This window comes from Carcharhinus amblyrhynchos, chromosome 14 (assembly GCF_965287045.1).
Source record: "Carcharhinus amblyrhynchos chromosome 14, sCarAmb.v2.hapA, whole genome shotgun sequence".
NCBI classification, from domain to species: Eukaryota; Metazoa; Chordata; class Chondrichthyes; order Carcharhiniformes; family Carcharhinidae; genus Carcharhinus; species Carcharhinus amblyrhynchos.
In genome coordinates this window covers 21,468,871-21,482,260 of record NC_137337.1, presented here as the reverse complement: position 1 = coordinate 21,482,260, position 13,390 = coordinate 21,468,871, and the positions used below count along the sequence as shown (strand labels likewise).

The window sequence follows — 13,390 nt, the reverse complement described above, 5'->3', positions numbered from 1 at the left end:
GTGCATCATCTCAAACAGGTCTTTGTTGAATATAACAACCTATAGCCCCTTTAACATGACAGAAAGTCCCAAGGTGCTTCACAGGAGCATTATAAAGCTATGACACCAAACCACATAAAGGCGACATTAGTCAGAATATCAAAATCTTTGTCAAAGAGGTAGGTTTTAAGCAGTATCATGAAGGAGGAAAGGCAAGAGCTTTCCACAGCTCACGGCTGACACGAACTGAAGGAGTTGCCACCAATGGTGCAGCGATTCATCCTTCGCCATCTGTTACCTCCTCCAGCCTTGCAAGTTTGAGATCGTTGCACTCCTCCAATTCTGGCCTCTTGTGCATTCTCAAATTTTCACAATTCCATCATCATAATTGTACCTTCAGCTGTAAGCTCTGGAATTCACTCCTTCTCCCTCTTTAAAGCATACCTCTGTCCCAAACCTTCAGTCATCTACCCTAATATCAGTGGCTTGGTGTTAGACTTTATTTGGCAATGCTCCTGTGAAGCACCCGAGGACATTTTAAAAGGTGCTATAGGAATACAAGCTGTGTTCTCTAGTCTTACTACTGGTTTGAGAAATTTCATCAGAACAGTAACTCTAATAGCTCACTCTCTCTTAAAACAATGATTGGTCTTCTACACATTTCCTTTGCAGAAGAATTAATTTGTAGCTTTCTGGTTTGTTACAAAATCCAATTTAGTATTTAATAACCTACCTCCAAATAAAACTACTTGAAGTCTCTTAGTCATGAATTCTTAGATGAAGAGTCATATTGGAATGCTGACTCAGTTTTGCTCTCCATTGATGCTGCCAGACATTTTTCAGCACTTCTTCCAAGTTACTGAGCAGGATTTATGACATCTACTATTTCAAAGGTTGCAAAATCACAAAAGGCAGATAGTGTAAAAATCATAGGTCGCTGAAAGTTTTGAAATGTTTGCATACACTTTCCCATTATTGAAGAGAGGTCAAATGGGAACATACAGCATTAGGTCCTCTATAGGCCAGGATGTCCAATACATTAGCCACTAGTCACATGTAGCAAATTGGGAACCCTAATGTGGATAACTATATTTTGGGTTAGGAATAAAAGCATATGAATGTAAGAAATGAAAGCAGGAATGGGTCATTCAGTCCTTCCAACCTAAAGACCACTTCATTGTGTTTTTTGATTGACATTTTAAGATAGAAAGTAGTGTTATATTGATTGCTACCTCCTTGTTTATTGCTTATTGGTTAAAATGTCAAATGGGTTAAAGCATCAGACTTCAATGCCATAGGAACACCTGCAATATTGCAAGTGGAACTGGCAACCTAGTCAGTTCCACCAAATCTGAATAACCACTTCTGACAAGCTCAAACAACAACCAGACAATCCAAAAGAGTACATCATGACAAAGGGCAAGCAACATCTAACCACGTTTTGAATGGAAAACAGGGCTGGGACTGACATGTCTCAATTTGCAAGTCAACATTCCTAGCAATGACTCGGAAGTCAAAGCATTGTTTGCAACGGTTGGACAAAAGCCTAGAAGTTGTACAATGCTGCGTTTGTTAAATTCATGCTAGAATTTCAAATGTTTGAGGCAAAATTAAGAGTGCAAGGTTCACATTGAACAGTGGTGCATGTTTGCTAAATAAATACGTAAAATACAATTACCTATACTGTGTGCAAAATGTCCTCCACCAAAATTAGTACATACATTTAAGTGTTGTGTTATAAGCTAATCGACAATTTCTACTGGATAACAGATCTGGCCACCATAAGCACGTACCCCTCAAAGTTTGTGAAGCTGGTTAAATTAGTGCCAGATCTTTCCAAGTTTAGATTGGTGCTTAGGATGTTAAGGGCCATGAACAGCTTTAAGAACTATTGCTATTTTATGTAGCCATTCCTCAGTTCTGCAAGTAGAACTTTTAAAGAGTGATCTCCTAAATCCTCTTTGGCCTTTCTTTTGATTAAATTTCAATTTAATAAAGTCAAATTATATCAAATTATTTTTAATGACTTGACATGTTTACAGAAAGGCCACATATTAAATGAGAAGCTGGACAATTTTCTCCTAATAAATACTGCCTTGTCTCCTAAATGAACGGATACATTCCATGTTTAATAATAAATACCAATTAATAGGAATCTTGATTGAATGTTATCTTGTACAACCTGAAAAAGGGTAGTCTGAATAACATTAATTGACTTAAATGGTGGATTATTTCTGCTTACAGTGCAGAAGTATAAATTAGCTAGCAACAGGGAGACATCTCTGTGGGAGAGATGGAGCATGGACAAGTCATTCCAGCAGTTGTGAAAAATCACTACTCACATTTCTGCTGGCAATTTTTTGAAACTTAGTGTATTTAGATTATTTATTTGAAATTATTCGTAAACTAAATACAGAGACTGGAACCTACAGCCACAGTGAAAGGTGGCCTTTGATCGATGGGTTATATAGAAATTGGACTGTTGCTGACTTTCCAATAAACATAGTATTTTCTTGCTATGATATCTTGTATTTTCCAATTTTTTTAAACAACGTGACAATGAAATAAAAATCATTGTCAGAGTAGGGATAAAAGCAACACAAATCCAAATAACTACTACAAACAAGACCTTATTAAAATGGCACAATAACTTCTACATTTGTCTAATGCCTTTTGTATAAAATCTCAAGCTGCTGAGCATAAGTTGAAAATATACATTTTGAAATGAGGGGAACGGCATAACAGAAGGATTTAGGGAGATGAGAATGGAGATGCAGTACATATTCAAGTAAACCAAATGTCTGGCAACTGTGGAATACATATAAGACAATGTTAATTTACTACGTTTCATTGAAAGACTAAAATATCAGTACATACTTCTTGCAGAACTAGAAGTGTATGATGATTAGAACTGAGCATGCAATATAGGAAGACTTCAGCACATTATTCATAAATAAGCCTGGTAAGAGTGTCAGAGTTTTGCTGTTTGGACGAGGCAGGTTCTGCAATTTTGAATAACCATTAAAGTTGGTATAAATGGATCCTACAGTACCATTCAAGGAGGTGCAGAATTTGCTCAACATCATTCTTTCAACTAAGACCAGAAAAATCAATTTATCTGGTAATCTACTCCCTCACTTGTTCCCAAACTTCCTTTCAAAACAAAAGAGACTACAATTAATTGGTTCTGAAGTGCTTTAGGATATCCTGAGAATATGAATCTATTATACCAATGCAAGATCCTTCTCTTATTAACACACTGCATGGAAAGACTTGAGGTATAGTTGTATATTTTCAGATAGAGCAAGTCAGAAGTTTAAGGGCACACAGTGCTCATTTTGTCTGCAAGAACCCCAGTCTCTGTGGAAAAGAACATTAAAGTGGCATCCTTAAGGTCTACAGGATGTTCCCCAAGATCCCCGCATTTCAAACCTGGGTGCCATTTCCTATGATATCTCAACGTTTCTGGTGTTTAGCCCATTCTTCAAAAAAACTCAAACACTGACCTCTGAAAAGCTCCATGCATCTAAATATCCAAGAGGGCAGAACTGAAGGAAACAAGCATTGTGTATAGGATTAATAATTAGTTTTGAATTATTGTCTTGCTAACTTATTGCTTGCAATAACAATAATACTTTGAGTCCATTGGACTCTGTGGACTCCTGTTCTACGATTAGTTTTACATAATAATGCTCAACAGAGCACATTTCTTGGGAAAATACAAAAGAATTTAAAATTTTAATTGCCTATTATCCGACACTGATGCATAGTTAGAATAGTTGATTTGTGTCCCTGAATCAATTAACCATATAAAAGCAGGAAACACTTTGATTTCTGAAGCCGATGCAATTACTGTTATGCAAAAAAACTTTAAAATCCACATTGTTGAATTGCAGGTTTAAGCATTTTTACATTTCATATTTGTTACTAAGGGTGTCGTAGATTGCATCAACTCACTGAGGCAGTAGGGGAAGAGAAGAAAACAAAATCTGAACTGAACAATGTTTAAAGTAACTGCATACAAAATAATGGAGAACAGCGGAACTTTTAAAAACCAGAACAAACACTGGAGCATAAAAGTTCCTGTGTGGTTTAACAAACTGTTGTCCATGAAAATTCTTCATTACAGTTTGAAATAGTCTTTACAGGATTACACAATGCAGTCAGCCACATATTACTCATACTGAGGCTAGCAGAAGCATATCAGTGCTGAATTTCAAAAAACTACTACTTTATGGGAAGGGTGGGTTGCTCATGTACTAACTTGCTCAGGAGAAAATAAACTTGCATTTAAATACCACCCTTCACAATCATAGGACAAAGAACTTTACAGCTAATAAAGTGTTTTTGTTTTTGTGGTGTAGTCTAGTCAGTGGTCAATTTTTGCACAGCAAGCTCCCATAAAAGTAATTATGGGCAGATAATTATTTTCTCAAAAGAAATGTCAATTGGGAGGTAAATATTGACCAGAACACCAGGTATTAATTCCCCCAGTATTTCATTGAAGTCTTTATAGCTACCCGAGAGGTGGATATACAGACTTCAGTATAAACATCTCATCTGACATATGACACCTCAGCATATTCCAGTGCTGTGATACTACACTGGAATCTCAGTGCTCAAGTCTCTGGAGTGGAACTTGAATCCAAAATCAGAGCAGGAGTGCCACCAACTGAGTCTCGACTAACACAGTGTCCAACTGAGACAGAGAGAAAAAAAATCACCTGTAGGATAAGAATGGAAGAATACGGACTAAGTGCATTCAGTTTTAGTTTAGGCAGGCATCATGATCAGCGCAGGCTTGGAGGGCCTTGAGCTGTACTGTTCTTTGTTTTTTATTAATGGAGGTGGAAGCCAAATGTTATCCCAAGAGTATTTCGATATACTGCTCTTCAAATGACCTCCTTGCTGGTCAGCAGATGTGCAGACGCTGTACAGATAGGAAAGCAAGTCTCCAGTACCTCAGCGGTACCCTATTAAGTTGTATGCTTTTTTTGTACTGGCAGCTGTGGTTCAGTTGGTAACATTCTTGCCTGAGTCGCGAGGTTTGGATTCAAGCCCCACTCCAGGCCTTCAGCACAAAAACTCAACTGACACTCCTGTCCAGTACTTAGGGAGCACAGCATGATCAGACGCAATGCTAAAGCAAGTCCCTACCTGCTGGCTTGAATGGATGCCCATGGCACTCCACCGAAAAAGAAACAAGGGTGTTATCTCCATTGTTCTGGCCAGTATTTATTCCTCAGTCAACGTCATAAAAAAAAATTGTTGGGTATCACACTGCTGTTTGTAGGACTTTGCTGCAAATTGGCTGCCATGTGTCTTATTTTACTACAGTGGACTGCACTTCAAATATATTTCCTTGGCTGTGAAGGACTCAGAAATCCAATGGTTCAGCAAAGTCTCTCTTTCTAATCTCTGGTAACTAGATTTATCGATTTCCAAAATTAAAAATAAAATCAGAAAAACATCATTCCCTGTGTGTGGAATGCAGTTCACTTTTAACTCTAGAATCATAAAATATGGCCCCAACGTTGTGTCCTGCTTGTGAAAATGGATTGCATGTGGTCCTCAGGCTGTCCATTATTGTCATAGAGGCCAAGTCATTAAGTATTTTCAAGACTGAGACATATAGATTTTTAATCACGAACAGAAAGTTTCAGGAAAGAACATGAACTCACCGGAGTTTGGACGAATAAAAAGTAGCCTTACTGAAGTGACAAGATTCGAAGATAGCTTGAGAGGGCATCCACTGTTTCCCCAGTCAAGAACTGGGGTTTGAATAAAGTCTTGGGAAAATGGACCATTTCAGACTGAGATGGAGAAATTTCTTCTCCTGGGTGGTATAAATCTTTGGAATTGCTTATTCCAGAGGGCTGTGGATGCTCAAATTGCTGAGTACGTTCGTGAGTGAGGCTGCTAAATTTGCAAGTGTTAAGGGATACAGGGAGCTCAGGTCAAGGGTTGTCCGTATTATTAAATGATGGAGCTGGCTTTTGTTTTTTTTGTTGATATCTTTCAATAATGGCAATTCTATAGCATCGAGGAAATGGCTCAGTTCCAATGGATAATAAACATTGAAAAAAAAGGGAGAAAAGAATGAAGGAAACTAACAGTTGAGCCAGGAATGGATCAAAAAGATTTGGACTGGTTAAGAATTAAAATTGTTTTATTGCTATGCAAGACAATTCTCTGCATAGAGAACAAACATGAGTTAGCATTATGAAAGTTCATCAGTATAGCAAAAGCTAGGAACATGCAAGATAGGGAATGGTGCATGCTGGTTACCCAAGAGTCAAAGATGAAGGGAGGCAACAGAAAATTAAAAGATATTCTACTGAACTAATTTTCCCAAAAATCTCTGCAAAGTTCAATTCAATAGTCACAAGAGTAACGTAATTACTAAAATACACTATGTAACACTTCAGGATAGTGCGCAGTGTTTCATTTTGTGCAGCAATTTGAGACAGTAACTGTTACCTAGCTCCGAAGTTTAACAACTGGAAACAGATGTGTTTTCATAGTCATTTAAAACCAGCTATAACGTTACTCTGTAGCCCTTAAGTAGTCTTTTTTAAACTTGCACTCAACTTCTGCCCACACATCAACTGGTTACATAATTGAGTTCAACAACAAACCTCAGGATATAATTTCCTTTCTTTCCTGCCAGAAAATGAATTTTTGATTATTTCAGTGGGAATGGATACAGCTGCTTCTGAAGCTATGGATACTGCAGCTGAGGCACAATGTAAAGCGTGAATGTTACTTCTGTAACAGGGAATTGAAATTAAACAGCACCCAAGAGACTGCAGAAATAAATTGGTATTGAACATGTCACAATATTTAAGAAATGACATTCACATCAAACAGAAAATCCCCCAAGTTGAACCAGATCACAAAACACCATTTAAACAAAGTTATGTAGCTCAAACACCCACGAGGTTCTCCTCATGCAGGAAGTTACTGACCCTCTTAAAGGATGCAAGGAGTGAGAAAGAAAGTAAAAGACAATGGTCAGATGATGATAAACTTTATTCTTAAAAGCCTGTGTGATGGAAAGATCTTGACTTGAGGAGGGAAACTGTGCCAAGACACCCTGCAGCAAGCTGTAACTTTAATGGTGAGGGAGAGGGGCAAGCCATAGCACATAGGATGGTGCAGCTGGAAAAACAAGAGGGGGAGTTTTACAGGTTGCAAAAGAGAGAAAGACCACAGAACAGAAGAATCACTTATCGCCAAAGGGCTAGGAAGAAACGCAAGAAAGATTGCATAAAAACTCTAAACATCTGCTAAGATCTTTGCAAATAGGAAATGAAGGAAAAAAAATGCCAAAAAAAGTTTGCCTGCTGAAAAACAGTTAAACTAACTCAATTGTTAGAAACAGATTTGGTTGGAGGGTGAACAGGTCGTAACAGGCCACTGTTGAAGCAGCCCACTGTTGCAGTCATCACTAGCTTCATATCATTCATAATACAAAGAGCAGTGTGCAATGACACACAAGGTATCACTGTCAATGGAAACACAGCACTTAATGGAATTAATTTTAATTCAGGCTTGATTATATCTCTTTTGCAAAGATAAAAACATATTCTGAAATCACATGAGACAGGGTCAACTTATCAGACCAGTCTCTAGGTTTGAATTAAAACACTAAGACAAATCATTGTTGAAATATTTTGCTTGGCAGGTTTCACTTAAGGTCTCAGTGAGCCCCCTGATCTTTGCTCTCAGCCAGGTGAATGGTACAGATTCCTGCACAGCCTGATTACCATAAAACAAACAATGTATAATAGAACATAGAACACTACAGCACAAACAGGCCCTCTGGCCCACAAGTCGCACCAATCATATCCCTACCTACCAGGCCTATCTATAACTCAATCCCATTAAATCCCACGTACTCATCCAGAAGTCTCTTAAAAGACCCCAACGAGTTCACCTCTACCACCATCAACGGCAGCCGATTCCACTCACTCACCACCATAATGTTGCTTTGAAGACAGAGATTCAAGTTGAATTGCTGTTAAGAAAACGTAGTGTGATCAGAGTTCATTTTCAGATTGGTAGGTGCTTCCTAATACAACCACAAGGTCAATGGAGGGAATGATAACAGTGGTAATGTGACAAAGATTCAGAGGCCTGGACTAATGATCCAACCAGAGAAGCGGGGGAAATTAAATTTTATTAATAAATCTAGAAGCCAGTATTAACGAGAATAAAACTACTGGATTGGTGTAAATGCCCATCTAGTTCATTAATGTTCTCCAGGGAAGGAAATCTGCTTTCCTGGCCTAATCTATATGTGACTCTGAACCCACTGCAATGTGGTTACATCTTAACTTCCCCCTGAAATAGCTCAAAAAAATTAAAGAACACAAATAAGTGGACCACTCAGTATCAACCCAGCTCCAGAAACAAGTGCAGACTGCCAAATAGACCTTACATGTCTCACTAGCTCATGGGGACTTGTACCAAAATTGATTGAGCTGCTCAAAAAGAAACAATAACCTGAGTCATGTTCAATGAATCATTCAATCAATGTCCAAATTCTTCCATGAGCCTCCTTGGGGATGGCCTGTCTCAATGGCATGAGACTCACCCGAGGTGGCTGCAATGCCATAGAGCCAAAAGGAAATGACAGTGGGGGATCCTCAACATTGTCTCCAGTCAACATAATGCCTCATCGCATCAAGTCAAACATGGGCAAGGGAACCTTCTGCTGAAAAGCATTATCCCTCCTCTTTCCATAGCCAATGAATGAGCACTCCTCCATGCAGAACCTCTTTGGAGGAGACACGGAGGGTAGCAAGGGAACCTTGAGTTCTGGACAGTGGACTTCAGTGTTTGTTACAAAGGTTGGCTTAGTAGCACCATAATTCACTGAACCGGTGGAGTCAGTATACTCCCATCATAACTGGACCAGCCAGATAAATACTGTGGCTACAAAATAAGTCTGAGATAGAGAATTCTGCAGTGAGTAATTCACCTCCAGATTATCCACAGCCTGCCCACCATTTAAAAGAACACTCAAGGAGCTCAATGTCATTCAGGTTAAAGCAGTTCTCGTCCTTCTCAACTGGCATACATTGACAGCAGCATCTACCATCAAAAAGATGCACTGCAGCAAATGACCAATACTCCTTCGAAAACATCTTCCAGACTCAACCTCTACCACTTAGAAGAACAAGAGCAGTAGATGCAAGGAAATACCACTGTTTGACAGTTCCCCTTAGCACCATTCTGATTTGGAACTATACGTTGTCCTTTAACTGTTGCTGAATCATAATCTTTATTCCTTAACGGTAGTGTCTGTGTACCTACACCACATAGTTGAAGGCTTTGGCTCACCACCACCTTTTCAAGGAACAAGCAATTAATCACCCTGGTAGTATTGCCCATTGCAGAAAATGAATAAACATTTCAGGAAGCAGGTATATCTGATTTTTCATTTAAACTTTCCGAGTGGCAGCTGGACATTCTGGCAATCAAAGTACTACTCAGCATGAATTTCTTTAGCAGCACAAACACGTAATGCACAAGACAGTACATGCTCCATAAAACCAAAATCAAAGGTAGTAACTAATTCAACATTAGTCCTCAAAAGGCAGACTTCCATCTTTATTGAAACTAGGTGCTAACTAGTAGGAGAGCTTAAGTACTGACATTAATAACAGCAAGTATTGGGTTTTATATAATTTTCAACTGCAAATAGTGTATTTTATACTGAGACACCAACAGCATGGAGAAAATCTGACAGTGAAACTCAGCATTAGAATTGGGACAGGGTTGTTTTAATGCTGCAGAGTGTGTATTCATGAACAGGGATTGTATGCCAGGAGTCTTTAAAACTTAAGACTGACCTACACAGGAGCAATTTGGAATGGGCAATAAATGCTGGCTTAGCCAGCGATATCCACAGCCCTCAGAAGGAGAAATTTTTTAAAAATGTAATCTATGTCATGCTATCTGATCTCACGTGGGATAATGCATGGGTACAAATTGTTTTCTCAGTGCTTTAAAGTACACAGAAAGGTAGGGGAGAGAAACAAATAAGACGGTTTCACTTTTAATCATTAGTCAATGATTCCTGCTCGAAGTCTGCACGAAGGGTATCAGGTGAATTCTTAATGGTCATACAATCTCTGCAGTCACTATCAAATGGAAATGTTTACACATGAATAATGAAAACTGGTACGAGTGCTTGTTAAAAATGTGCAGCAGGAAGTCCTTCACGAGTGGGGAAAAGGATCTATGCTCAACACCTATGGACTTGTTAATCTAACCTTTGCAAAACATTTATTAGCACTTCACACTAAATCTCAACTGGATAACAAGGTTACATTTATCTTCCTGTATTTGTTAGGGTTAACAGTAAGTAGCATTCATTAAGCATGATTTAACAACAAAATAAATCTCAATATTCATGGATTTAAATTAGATTACCCAAAATACTAATTTTATACAAAGAACAAAGAAAATTACAATACATGAACAGGCCCTTTGGCCCTCCAAGCCTGCACCAACTGTGCTACCCAACTGAACTCAAACCCCCTACTCTTCCAGGGACCACATCCCTATTCCCATTCTATTCTTCATGTATTTGTCCAGATGCCCCTTAAAAGTCACTAACGTATCTGCTTCCACTAGCTCCCCCAGCAACGAGTTCCAGGCACCCATCACCCTGTAAAAAATTTGCCTCATGCATCTCCTTTAAACCTCCCAGTAACTGACTCTTCCACCCAGGGAAAAATCTTCTGGCTATCCACTCTGTCCATGGCCCTCAATCTTGCAGACTTCTATCAGGTCGCCCCTCAACCTCCATGTTCCAACTTCTGCCTACATCATAACATCTCGTTCGTGACAACATTATCAACATAATCAATTATGGATTACTGCTAGATACCAGGGGCAGTTTGGCCACTTGCAGAAATAACTCATTCTTTTCCACAGGTGCTGGCCCTGACCTGCTGAGCCTTTTCAGTTTTTATTAATGCAAAAGCAGCATGCTTGAAATGTGTAAAATGGAGTTGAATCAAAGAACAACCAGCAATCCTACATTTGCATCTGTATCCATAGGTTAGGGAAAGGAAAGAAGCAGTGTTACTGTTTCTGATCATAATCCACTGACTGAGAAAACAAATGCGTACCCAAGGACAATAGATTAGTACAGGATTAGGCACTATCCACAGTCAGACTGCCTACTATCATTTGTTATTTAGTTTCATGAAAAATAGGTGCCACACCACAATTTGAACACTGTCCACCCAGGATGGAGAAAGAAATAGAAAGCATGCGACAAATGTTTTCAGCAGTACAGATACAAAACCTTATTTGAAACTGTGCAACATTTTGCAAATTAAAATTTGTGTGTTATTTCAGGATTTTAATGATACGGTTTACACGTGGAATTCAAAAGTTAAAAAAGTGATATGCCCCATAGTTAACAGCTTGATGGCTCATTATTCAAATACTGAAAGTATAGCTAGTATTGGAAAGCTGAATATAATTTGTCAACAGTTCTAAACGTCAGACAGCAATTTAACTCATACAGCCAGCAGCACAAAAGCAAATATGTTTTGTAACATTCAAGCTTAGCTTCTACTGGTTGCCCCAGTATTGTTAGCAACACACCGATGTCCAAAAAATTTCAATTAAGTCCAATAAACAACAGAACAAAGATCTGCATAACGTATTTTCATTTCCACAAATGCGTGAGATTAGCCATAGTTGTTAGTGAATGAATCCATGTTTCTGGATTACACTATAAGGTCTGATAGTGGATGATACATCTGCATCTGCTCTCAAAGCACGCAGTGCCAATGTCTTCTTCAACTGAGAAACAATGTTTCCAGTCACAGGACCAAGATATGATGTTATTCACTAATGAGAGGGGCCCTCTAGTTAATTCCTCCTTCTGTCATTTTCCTTGGAACATAGCAAAGGGATAAAATAAGCAATTTTTAAGAAATGATCTGTCAGAAATGCAAACCATAAAGGAATTTTAACTTAAAAAGACCAAGATTTCCATTTCTTGCAACACATGCCTCCCCAGTGAGGTTCTCTGCATCTTTGTCTCTAATGTCATACAAACTTAAAATAGAATCATAGAATCTCTACAGTACCGAAGGGGGCCATTTGGCCCATCAAGTCTGCACCAAACACAATCCCACCTAGGCCCTATCTCGCATATTTACTTTGTTAATCCTGACACAGGTCAATTTAGCATGGTTAATCAACCTAACCCACACATCTTTGGACTGTGGGAGGAAACCAGAGTACCCAGAGGAAACCACACAGGCGTGGGGAGAATGTGCAAACTCCACACTGTGACCTGAAGCCAGAATTGAACCCAGGTCCCTGACGCTGAGGCAGCAGTGCTAACCACTGTGCCTTCTTACTTCATGTTTAGACCTTCAGAACGATTAAGTCAGAAATTATAATTCATTAAAAAAGGTCCAATCAAACTTGATTCATGGTAAGTAACTAACATACACAGCACATTTGTGTTCTGCTTTGAAATGTTCTGAAATCTGATAGAAGCACCATTCGTTCTTTGTTATTACTAAAACCTGACAAGCATCTGAAATGTTAAGTAGAGAACACTATATGCTTACTTGTATGCAAAAGTTCCGTTACCCCAGGCAGAGACTAACAGAACAGGTAATACAAGTACAGCTTGGGTTCACTGGTTCTGGCCTCAACACATTATCCAAAACGATACAATGCCTTTAAGTCAAAGCAACAAGTACTTATCATTGAAAGGATTACAGTTGTACGAACTATTCAAAACCCCTTCAATTGATCCGGGTTTGAAATCAGAGAACAGTGTCCCCAGATCTGAAACCGAGAAGCAAAGACAGAGCACTGCCCTAGTCCCTGATACCCAGAGAATAAGTTTACTTATTGTCATAAATAGACTTACATTAACAGTGCAATGAAGTTACTGTGAAAATCCGCTAGTTGCCACATTCCGGCACCTGTTCAGGTGCACTGCGTGAGAATTTAGCACAGCCAATGCACTTAACCAGAACTTCTTTGGGGCTGCGGGAGGAAACCGGAGCATACAGAGGAAACTCGTGCAGACACTGTGTGCGGAGTCTGTGCAGACTCCACACAGACAGTGACTCAAGCTGGGACTCAAACCCAGGTGCCTGGCGCTGTGAGACATCAGTGCTAACCAGAGTGCCACCATAATTCTAAAGAAGAATCACATATAGACTAGAAATGCTAACTCTTTCCACAAATGCTGGCAGACCTGAACATTCATAGAACAGAAACCCAACAGTGTAGAGGAAGGTCAGTCAGCTCATCCAGTCTGCACCGACCACAATCCCACCCAGGCCCTATTCGTGGTAACCCCACATCTTTACTTTGTTAACCCTCCACCCCACCCCACCCGGGTCAATTTAGC

The 13,390-nt window shown here is 39.2% G+C and overlaps 1 protein-coding gene across 1 annotated transcript in view; it reads right to left on the bottom strand.

Annotated features, from left to right (window-relative positions):
- sgpp1b (sphingosine-1-phosphate phosphatase 1b) overlaps positions 1-13,390 on the bottom strand; it is a 30,587-nt gene that overhangs the window by 16,250 nt on the left and 947 nt on the right. The gene's annotated exons all lie outside the window — the stretch shown is intronic.